We start from the raw sequence: 12,011 nt of genomic DNA, 5'->3' as shown, positions 1-12,011 counted from the left end.
TGCATTCTCTTTGGGGAGATAGGCAATGAACAATTAAACAAATAAATATATGTCACATGATGATAAGTGGTATGGAGAAAAGAATGGAGAGTGAGGGAACAGAGTAATAGATGGGGAAAGGCTGTCCCTTTGCAAAGATGGTCACTGAAAGTCTTTATAATAGGGTGATTTTCGAGTACTTACACACTTATATCCAATCATCCCAAAGAAAATCCTGACAAATTAAATTCGACACCACCTGTTGTTTTTATTTTTCAATATAGCATGTAATAGGGCTTATTCCAGGAATGCCAGGATAGCTTAACATTTAGAACATTTTTAAATAATTTATGAAATTGAGACACTGAAGGACAAAGATATATATATCTTAACAGATGCAGGAAACATTTGGCTCAATGCAATCATCATTCATTATTAAAACTGTTAGCAAACTAGAAATAGATAAGTTTCCTTAATGTAATATTAACTAATAAAATACAGCAAATAATGTCAAAATATTAAATATATCAGAACACAAAACAGGGATCACCTCTTCTATAATCATCACTGTACTGAAAGTACTTACCAATAAGACAAGAAAAAGAAATTCTAGTAAAGAAATAAAATTAGTGTTATTTGTAGATCAGGGTAACCTACACATAAACTCTAAAGAGAATTAAGCTCTTCTAGCTACCAGTTGCACCTTAACAGATTTCAAGACTTATAGAGCTACAGTAGTAAAAATGGCATGGTGTTGGTGTATGAATGGCCAGATAGACCAATCAACTAGAACAGAAAATAGGAAAAGGTATGTAAACTTATGTGGGAATTTGATGTAACAAGAGAACTGCCGTTACAAACGGTGGGTATGGTTGTAATTCAATGAATGGCACTGAAAAAATTCCCAGTTCATATAGAGAAAAGTAAAAGTACATTTCCTTTTTTTCATATTATATATAAAATATGTCAGATTTTAGAGAAATGTCATTTTGACATCAGAATGAGAAAGATTTCATAAGTAAGACTCAAGAAGCAAAAGTATAAAAACCAATGACGATATGTCTATCTTCAAGTGTTACATTTCTGAATCAATAAGGACAACATCAGCAAACTTAAAATCAAGCTGCAAGGTGGAAGCTGAATGTGGTATAGGAGGAGTAGTGAGATCTAGTGCTGCCTGCTAGTAAGAGAAAAGCATAGCTCAAATTGGTCTTTTAAAGACACAAAACAATGTTATGGTGCAGGTTCACAACTGACCACTAGACATAGCTGATAAAAATAAGCACCCAGAACACTTGCTCAAAGCTGTTAAATAAGTGATTGTAATGAAATAATATCATTTCTATTAATTTGCCTGCACATTGATAAAATTCCTGAGGAGGCTTACCAGAGTGGTCTTCCCAGCAGTATCCCTGTTTGGGATACACTTGTTGAAGTTTTGCTCTGGGTCTGAAAAGAGAGGTATCATGGAAACAGCCAAGTATGCTGTGATCTTAAGATTCTTTACAACCATTTTATCATTTTCTCTTAAATAAACCATATTCCAGAGAGGTCTTTAGAATTTATTTTTTGTCCTACATCTCAGGGAAAATGATTGGTATCCAATATCTAGTAAAAAACAAACAAACAAATGAACAAAAACAACAACAACAAAACACCTACATATTGATAAAGAAAAAAATGGCCAACTGAAAAGAAAGTAGACAAAGGATGGGATCAGAAATTTCGCAAAAGAGGAAATTCAAATTACCAATAAAACTGGAGAGATTTATAAAAAGGACAAGCCAGATTTACTTGTATTAATAAGGCTGAATCTCAGAAAAAGGAAGGAGGGCGGAAAGCAAGATTCAATGTCTTAAGTATACTATCCGGCCATTTGTGTAACTCTTAGAAAGCACACAAAACAGTATACTAAAGCGTATGTATCATAAAAGAATAAAATATATGGATGGGGAAAACACATCAGCTCCAGATATTAGTCCTCCTACTTGGGAGATAAAGGAATGGAAATGGAATGTGAGAAAGCTGTGACTGTAGTATTTCATTTCTGTAACTGTTGTATTTCATTTCTTAAAACAAAAATTAAGGAGGGGGTAACCTGGGTTAATTATAGAACAACAAAAAAGTTGCCAAAATAAAACCAGAGATATTGCCTTCCCTCTCATCTCCTTAGTTTGAAGTTTGGGTTATGCACGTAAGCTACTTTTATATTCTTCTTACTCTAGATCGGATTAACATGTCATTAATTTCCACCTCCGCCCATAAAGGACTCCAAGCTCAACAGGGAAAAATTCCTTGTACTCTTTCCAGAAATTCCATCGTAATTGACACATGTTTGGCCTGAGTTGGGCATCTTTCTCAAAGTGGTTACGTTGCAGAACTGAAGTCTCCAGCTTGGAGAGTGGTTTAGGAAACTCCTGGAGGAGGGGCTGCCTCTGCTTGTCTGAGAAGATACCTCCTTATTTCTAAGGAGTCCCCTCCCTAACCTGAACACGGATGCCTTTGTACTTGGATGGCTCCTTAAATACTTATTGTGACCATGAATAAAGTCACAAAGAGCTCTTAGGACAATGTCAACCATCTATTTTGGGGGAAACACGATTTTTTTTTATCTGTAAAACAAGGATACTCATACCTGCTCTCAGCTCTGCCACCTAAGTTGTTACGATGATTAGGCAGATTTGCAGACTTCACAAATGTACAATATTGGTTGTTGGTGCTTTTAGTAGTTCAACTGTTTCTTGCTGTTAGCAAAATTTAAATGCCATCAAGAACACACAAGTCTTGAAGTAGATCATGCTTCACAAATAAGTAATGGGTTAACTTTATAAGAAAATTTAGAAAGCATTCACTACAAAAAGAAAAACAAATGTCTTTCAAATCTTTTCTCAAAGCTTATCTCATCTATAAATATACTTTTTTAAATAAGTATTATCCTAGCTCATCTATTTTCGTAGTTTCTACTTTAGAAATATAGATCAGGAAATATGTTGGCTAATCATTGTCTGGTTTATATTAGAGGACATCTATCTGTACAAGAACTGATTGAACGTGGACTTTTCTATGTCAGCATTCCACAAAGTTTATAATACATAATATTGATTATTATATACAGAAGAAAACATGTAAATTATTACCTGTCTTGGTATTTTTATACAATCTATTAACTTCATTTAGTGTTTCATGTGCTGAAATAAGATACATTATAGAATAAGAGAAATAACTATTTCAAGTTTTAAGATATATCTTTGAACAGAAGTTTCACTCAGCACCCAATTCATTTCTCAAATAATTTTTCTTTCCTTTTGGCTCCAGAGAATTCAAAAAGACCATTTCTCTAAAAGAAATTCTAACATGCAACCAATAGATTATTTTCTGAGACTAAAAATGTCTTAACAAAAAGTTTGTGGCTGCAACCTTTCTGAGCCTAAATTACTAATTGTTAGGTTAGATGCTTCCATTGACTACCTACTCCATTCCTTCCCTTTGCCTTGTTTAAGAGCCTAATTAGATTAATGGAGAAAATAGTACTATTTGGGATAAAACACCAATGTGACTATATATATTTAATGTGATATATATTTATATTTTTAATCAAATATCAATATTAAAGTATTTAAAATTTAATATGAAACAATAAAACAGTCCTTTATGACAAAAAAAAATGTGTCTCTTGGGCTACATACAAAATATTTGGACCACTACACTGTATTATATTACATAACCAAGTCTTTTTTGTTTGTTTTTAATTGGAAAGAAACTTGAGTGCAAAAAGGGGTAAAACTAAAGATGAATTAACACATGTATAACCGTACATTCTAACCTTCAGCAACTCTTTATGGAGGTAAATGCTTTATGAAATGCAGCCTTCCCTTCTGATGAAAATCCACTGAGAAGCAAAGATACTAGGTTGGCACTGAGCCAGTGAAGATATAGCTGGAGACCCGTGCACCCCAAGCTTTAGGCCCTTATAACTTCTCAAATAATATATTTTCCCAAGCAATTACATTACCTTAGTTTTAAATCCTGTAAATGATAATAGTAAGCAAAACGTTTCAAAGTATCCAAAGAAAATGTGAAATTATAAAGATACATATTTTACTTCCTTCTATTATTCGGATCCAAGCTGTAAATTGTATCAGTAAGATTCCTTCTAAGATTCCTAAACAAATCATCCTAGTCTACTGTTGCTCCATCTCAAAGCAAGCATCGTACTTTAAATGAGCTTTCTTTGTAAAGTTGACTTAAGTATAAAAGTAAGTCAAGCCAAACTAGAGAAGCATTAGTCTTTGTTTAAAATTTTAAAATAACAGTTAATTTGAATTTTTAGCAAACTGACTAGAACGTAATTTTTGTAAGCAAAGCCAGTAAGGAAAATTATACACTTCTATGTGAAATGTGAAAAGCTGAGATACAAGGATTTTTAAAAGAGAACACATCATTGATTTGGCTCTCTCAGAAACCTATTAAATTTTAGCTCCAGCAAAGCGATCGATTAAATGGATATATTTAAGCCTTGAGTTTTGGCACTTTTAACAATTATATTCTTGATTAGTAGTTGAAATATAAATGATACCAAACAAGATTTACTTAGTAAGAGCATAAAACTCTACCCTAAAGATTGGTCAACAAAAGGAAACAATACACTTTTCCAGTTTCATCTTTCTGATTTGTTGGTGTCCACTTTCTTAGGAAGACCTGCTTTATATTTATTTTTAACTTAGTACATGGGGAGGGTGTGATTGGGTATTATCACTACCACACATCTTATAGAAATTTTGAATGGTCAAATTAATAAAATGTTAAGATTTGACCCAAGGTAATTAAATGTGGACTTGAGAGTAGTAGCTCTTTTAATGTCTGCATTTTCAGGTTCTCATATGCAGCCACTCCCAAGGCCCCAGCTGGTCCTCAGAGTGGCTTCATGTTCACCCTTCATGAACTCAGCATCCTTCCCTGAGCATCCTCCTTTCAGAATAGGGGAGGCTTTCATTTAGACTCTCATGTGACAAAGACTGAGACCCCTTGCAGTGCTCTGCCTTCTCAGGGAGGTGCCCCTGATGATTGCAAGGTGTCCACGAGTGTGGCCTCTTTTAGGCAGTATAGGTGGGGTAGCTACCACGATTCCGAGATGCTTTTTAGCTCATTGGAGGAAAGAACATACGTTTGCTCTATGACGAGACTAACGTTAATGTATATACTGGGCTTCATAAAAGAATTTTATTTATAAAATAAGAGAATTTGGCTGCTAAAAAGAAATTATAGATCAGTAGTCCAGTAGGACCCTATTATTTTAGAAATAAGGAAGCCGAGACCAAAGCGAGTGGGTGAGGTCGTGTGCTCCAAATTATGCAGTGCAGTAGAAACAGACCTTGAACTAAAAACCAAGTTCTTTGAGAGGGAAGGGGAAAGGCGATCAGGCAGCGGGTCAGAAAGTCTTCCTGAAAGAGGTGGACGGTGAAAGGGCATGAAGGTGGGAGTTAGTTCTTGAAACGGGAAGAGAAAGAATCCATGTTTCAAGCAGAGGGATTGACTCCAGCAAAGACTGGTAGAAGAGGAAACGGAAGTTCCTCTTCCATTCGGTGCTGGTAGGAATAATGCAGGAAGGTTTTCTTTAAAAAAAAAAAAAAAGCTTAATGTTTATTTTTTGAAGAGTACTTAATTAAAACAATAATTAGGCGGTATTTGACTTAGAAATCTACTTACTCTGAGTCTATTAATATTTAAATATAGATTAATCTTTTCTTTATTTGACAATACTTACTGCTTAGTCCTCTGTGCCAGGAAGTGTGGTGTGTGTGCAAGGCGTACAGTGGTGAACAAAACAGCTATGGTTCATCTCCTCAAGGAGCCTACACTGTAATAAAGAATTCAATTGAATAAGTAGGCATTGAATTAGATTCTACCTTGACAAAGTTAGCTCTAGAATAGGGAAGGTGGGGTTGCTTATGGAAACATGAAGAGCCATCTCATGCAGACTGTGTAAGGAGGGTTAAAGCAGATGCCTTCGAAGAAGTCAGTGAATTGGGGTGGAGGATGGGGAAGAGGGGGAAATTGGACATCTAGAAGAAACTAGGACAGGGCTAAAATTCAATGTGATAGACTTGCAGGATTGTCAGCAGTACAGTGTGGCGGGGAATAATTGAAATTGGAAGTGGGGAGAGACAGGTCAGAGTGGAAATAAAGGGACACATTATGAACATACTTAAAATCCAGTGATTTTCTGAGAGCATCCTCCCTACTAGGAGGCCTTACAGAGTACCTTCGTGGAAAGAGGGGAATGAATGGAGGAGGCACAGGAGACTAATCTGAACCATGATCCAACCTTTGTCTCTGCTTCTGTTAGTAGCCTTTTTAACTTCTTCCAGCATCCTAGCTCCTTTTGCACCTCAAATACATGACAAAATACAACTGCCAACACGTTCCACATTCATACATTAAAAATTCAGTCATTAGAGAGAGAAAGATACAGACTTCCCTTTTTTAGTTCTGATATACTAGGAAAGGATCCGGCCTGGTCAGATGACCAGACCTAGGTCACGGATGTGGTCAGAGGTCACACACAAAGTGAAATAGCAGACAGTTTCTGCAGATGTCTCAAAGTTATGTTATGCAGAGACATGAATTCACAGAATTCTGGGGACATTTCCTGGTATGAAAAGGGATTCTGAACTGGAAAAGTCATGGGTCTTTACTTTATTGACAAACAAGTTTGTTGTAATAAATGTAAAGTCTGAGTGCACCTTGACATGCAGCCGGTACTTAAACCAATAAGTAACTGTTATTTAATGGATTCGTTTGAGTTGTCTGATATTAATGAAGAGATTGAAGTTTTTACAGAGACCGCTGGTTTGTCTTACCTCTAGCCACACACACTTTTCCGGGAAGTATGCCCACACGGTTTATTGTTCTCATACTGGCTCTGTCAAACAGACCAAAGTTTGGCCAACTAGTCCCATGGGTGGAATTTTCTAGCTGGAAAAGAAACAGCAAGAGGGTGTGGCGTGCAGCTCCACTTTAGATAGAACATGGGAGCTGTCGGCAGCCACATTTCCAGTGAGGATAAAAGCACTGAGAAAACAATCTGTAGCTAACAGGACAAATGAAGGAGACAGAAAGAGAAGCCCACCAGAATTCCAGACTGCGGTTCTGTTCCCGAAATCCAGCTGTCCTCGGAGTCCATGAGATACGCCAGCAGTTTTTCACTCAGGTTGAACTGTGGTTCAACCACTTGCAATCAAATTAGTCACTGCTAATACTCATTATTATCTATCTTCAAACACTTTATTACACTTCGATCTATACACATTGCCAAACCTTTAAGAAAAAAAACTCTTAAGTAACATCACTGCAAAGACTTAATGCACATTTTAAAACTAGGAGAATAACTATAGGTAGAACGTTACTAGTAGAATATTGTACAAAATTGTTAGCTTTTCTAGATCTTGCATTTTTTTAATCTGCATAAGGCCGTTTTCTTACTTTTAAGCAATAAATAAGAATATGTTGTGTCCACAACCCATGGAGGTTTTTATACCTAGAAAGATTTCCTCCGTAGGCCTATGAAAGGGGAGAATAAAGAAGGGAAAGTCCTATCTTTCACACCTCTACCCACTGAATTATCAGCTATCAGCTTGAAGCACAGCACTTGTGTGGAGCTGTTATAGAAAGCTGGCTCATATTTGCCCTCTTTTTCTCTGGATTCCCTTAAGGACACAAAAAATGAGGGAGATCTATAACCTATGTCATTAGCTCAGGAGAACAGGTTACCTGATTCTAGCACAGAATATGGGAGGTAGGTGGAAAAAGCATTTCTCCTCTCCAAGCTCAAGGTGAAGAGAAATGAAACAAGCATAATATTTATGAATGATGTGGAGACCATATTAAAGAAAGAAAAATGATTGGAAGCAGTCAATCAAACAAGTACCTATTTTACACTGTCTTTAAGTGGCACTGCACTGGGGGCCTGATGAAGTGAACTGAGCCAATGTAGCTCTTAATTTTGAGTAGTTTGTAATCTAAAACTGGGCTTCAAACTTATAGATAGGAATTTGGGGGCAATCACACAGGCCATTTTTATTTCTAACAGGTTCTGAAATTCTTTTAACTTCAGGTACCATTTTGAAACAATATTTCTGAGGGTTTTTGTTTTTGTTTTCTGAGGATATTTTCTTGCTGGTCTGTAATCGCTTATAAAAATGCTACAATTTTAAACTATTAATGGGAAATATATTTAAAAGTGTTAGAAATCTGCCATTTTAATCGAGGAAAATAATTTTTAGGAAGAAAATGTACCCTCAGACCATTACAGCATACTGTTTGCCTAGATCATAAGAACTAGACTTTTATTAGGTACCTATATATTGAGAAGAGATCTGGGTTCTAATAATTCTGACTTTTTCATTAACTACCTGGAAAAGTAATCTTGGAAGTATCTCTAGTCTTTCTATACTCATGTATCTTCATTTGTAAGTGGTTTAAGGCACTGTTTAAAGAAAATAATATTCCCTCAAATTATAAATATTTTATATTCATATAATTTCCATATTAGTGATTCACATCCTTTGTATTGTTTATAAAAATCTCTTTTTGATGCAAGAGTTTTATGGAAGAGAAGGAAATCTAGAAACCCTAAGATAAGTCCAACATCACCTCTAGTATTTACAAGTTGTAACAGGAATAATGGCTCATTATAAGTACATGTTGTTAAATCTTTAAATGATACATGTACTATTAGCTATAAACATGGACCGTGTTTAAAACTATTGTGTTGTATGTCGTCTATGCATAAAATAACTTTATGAATCGCGAATGATTAAAGAAATAATTGATTATAGTGATTTTCCAAGTGGTGCATTTTTATATGTGATATATATATTTCTAATTTCTATAATAAACATGTCATCCTTAAAATGAGGAAAAATATAAGAAAATTATTCAGTAAGAATTAACCAAATTGTTGGATTCGCTAACGCTCTTCATCCCACCTGCGAGACGTGGACTGCCCGTAGCCCGCCCCATCACTGATAGACGATTCTCTAGTAAACCTGGTCACCTCTGTTCCCTCCCTGCTCCTTGAACTGTTGCTCACCAAAGTCAAAATCAGTTGGTTTTTCCTTTACCTGTGAAAGCCAGTTGTACTTGTCACTCTAATTATCTAAATTAACATTATATAAAAATGAATGAGGTGATTATAAAAATATAGAGTTGTATCTTGAAATATTTTATAAAGAAATGATTAAATTGCTATTAAATTACGCGGCAGTGAGACAACTGTGAAATATGATAAAAACTTTAAAAGCTTATACTTTCAGACTGTTTTATAGGGATAAGTTCTTTTTCTGCTTTAATGAACCTCAAACTGGAACTGTAAATGATATGGTACGGGTGTGGTTTATGAGAAAGAAGATTTGGTCTTTCCATCAGAAGATACCACTCAAAAGATTAGTGAATAAACAATAAATTTATGTGTTTTATATTAAAATGAAACACTTAAGGTGTGCATTAATCGCTTTTTAATGAGTCCTCACGTTAGCTGCTTTTCAATGATGTAACTAACTACAGATTCTATTTAAGTTAGATAAGAGAATTCCTATTACGACTATGTATTTAGATGCCAATAGGTTAAATAATCATTCTGTGGATCCTTTCTTACCAAGTCTATTTTACACTTGAACTTCAGACTCTTCCTTCCTTTTCAAATCCTTTATTGACAGAGCATAGATACACCCTGAACTATAACCATCTAAAAGAAAACAATCTGAACCCATTAATAACAATCTGCTTTTAACTCTATTATTCTATTTTTAAGGGCATTCATTTCTTGGTCAAATCAGTCCATTCACCAAACTTTGTTGTCCCCTATAAAACAAAGAATTATTATTCTAGTCTATAGTTTTGAATGTAAAAAAAGAACATTTTGTCTTGACCAAATTCAATGAAGTGTTACTATCTTCCAGAATGGTTTGTGAAGGAAGATATATACAGATATATAACTATTTTAAGTGCTTATTAATTCAATAAATATTCACTATCTGTTATGCACAAGACAGCTTATATGTAAAAAGGGAAAAAGAGATTTTATATATGGAAGGTTGATAAGGCTATTGTCCTAGCTTAAGGGAGGGTTTCTTTTGATGATTTTAAACCAAGAAGTATGAAATAGACTATGTAAAAAGCGAAGTGAAATCCACTAGTATAGCTAAAAAATTCTCTGATGAAAGCATCTTTCTCTGAAAATTACGAAGGTAAGTGCATTCATTTTTTAAAAGTGGGAAAGAAAAATAAGAAAATAAACATGATAAAGGAAACTTATAGGATTTAGATTGAAGGTTGTTATTTTGATCTGTATTCAATATCCTGAAAATTCTTCGTTTTCTAAGAAAACCTGTACACTGAAACAATGCCTGACATATTTTCTCGCTGCATGGTTGCTAATGACAGCATTTGCTCATGAGCCTTCCTGCAGGCGAACCACAGCCTTTGGGATGGAGAATTTTCCATAGCAGCAGACCTGCCATAGCTGATCTGTCAGGGTGAGTCAGACAGGCATTCTGCTCCCTGAGGACAACAAGAAAACAAATAAAAATTAAATAAAATGCAAACATTTTCATCAAAAGCTTTTGGAAAATTAGTAGGTGCCCTAAGGAATCAAAAGCAAGGGCTGAAACAAATAGCACTTCAATCATTGAAATCTTTCGATTTCAATATTTCAAGCAGATAAATTAAAGCATCTATTATGTCTTCCGATATTTAATTGCACATGTATATGGGCTTGAAACCTGGCCAACATTACATGCTCTCACACACAGCTCATACTCGTTTTTCTCTTTCTATAAATATTTATCAAGCTTCTACTACTCCAAGGCGCAGTGCTGGGCACTGGAGCAATGTAATGGTGAGCAGAAACCGATAAGGACTCTTCTGCACCAAGCCCACAGTTTAATGGGGATGGGGAGGCAGGCAGTGCAATCAAGTGTTCACGCAAGCAAATATGAAATACAGTGGATACAAACTGGATGGTGAGCTGTGTGATTCTTAGAATCTATGGTTGGAGTATTTTATCTAATCCAGAAGGTGAAAGACAACTCCTATAAAGAAGTTCTGAAGGGTTCTTGGAAGTTAACTGCTCAGTAAGGGAGGGAACATCTACCTTCTAAGGCGTGGTGGCAGGAGAGGGCATGACCAGTTGAGACCGAAAGGGCGTCCTTGGCTAAAGCCGAGTGCCGAGGTGCCGTGGCATGCCAGATCGAGAAGGACCTCATGGGCATGGTTTGCCTCTGTCTTGAGAGCTACATAAAGCTGATGGAATATTTCAAGCTTGTGTGTATGTGTGTGTGTGTGTGTGTGTTCCTGCATGTGTGTGTTCACGCATGGTGTGTGCTGCTACTGGTGGTGAGGGTGTTGGGCCACCACAGTTGTATGGCATGATCTGGTTTGCTTTCATACTCTAGATTTGATCACTTCTTAATTTTACAAACAGACAACTGTCCTTGTTAACAGTTTCTTCATATGGTAAGAGTAATTGGAGTTGAATATAAAGTGGTTTATATCTAGACTGTAGAAAGCACAATTATAGCATCATATATAAAGAAAATATAAACCAGTATACATAAAAACACAATCTCATGTTTTGGATGTTTTCATTTGTAAAATAATACAACTGAACAGCTTTTTAAATGTATGATTTATATTCCAAAATAATATAATTTGCTTTTAACATGAAGAGAATCAAGAGAAAGCTTGTTCTGACTAAAACCAATTAAATAACTGAATAATCACCTTTAAGCATATACATTATTATTTCTAAGCAAAATAATGAATATTATATATCAGTATACATTGCGTTGCAACAGCTAATTAGTGGTAGACCCACAACCCAGGTGTCCTAACTCCTCTGCTTTTTTCATTCAAAGGTGAATACTATATTCTAAATTCTCTTAAAAGGAACACATTGTCATAATAGGATGTGAATAGTGGTTTTTTAAAAAAGAATTTAAAATGGTAAATGTATAAGAGGTTGGGAATGTGAG

General features: G+C 35.3%; 1 protein-coding gene across 1 annotated transcript in view; it reads right to left on the bottom strand.

Annotated features, from left to right (window-relative positions):
- Positions 1-10,321: 10,321 nt before the first annotated feature.
- POT1 (protection of telomeres 1) overlaps positions 10,322-12,011 on the bottom strand; it is a 101,711-nt gene continuing 100,021 nt past the window's right edge. The window contains exon 22 of the mRNA XM_039861023.1: positions 10,322-10,539. The gene's annotated coding sequence lies outside the window, so the exon portion shown is untranslated. The remainder of the gene's footprint in view (positions 10,540-12,011) is intronic.

Source organism: Pteropus medius, unplaced genomic scaffold, assembly GCF_902729225.1.
Source record: "Pteropus medius unplaced genomic scaffold, Ma_sr-lr_union100, whole genome shotgun sequence".
In the NCBI taxonomy this organism is placed as follows: Eukaryota; Metazoa; Chordata; class Mammalia; order Chiroptera; family Pteropodidae; genus Pteropus; species Pteropus medius.
The sequence above is the reverse complement of the archived record's forward strand: the minus strand, read 5'-3'. Positions and strand labels throughout refer to the sequence as shown.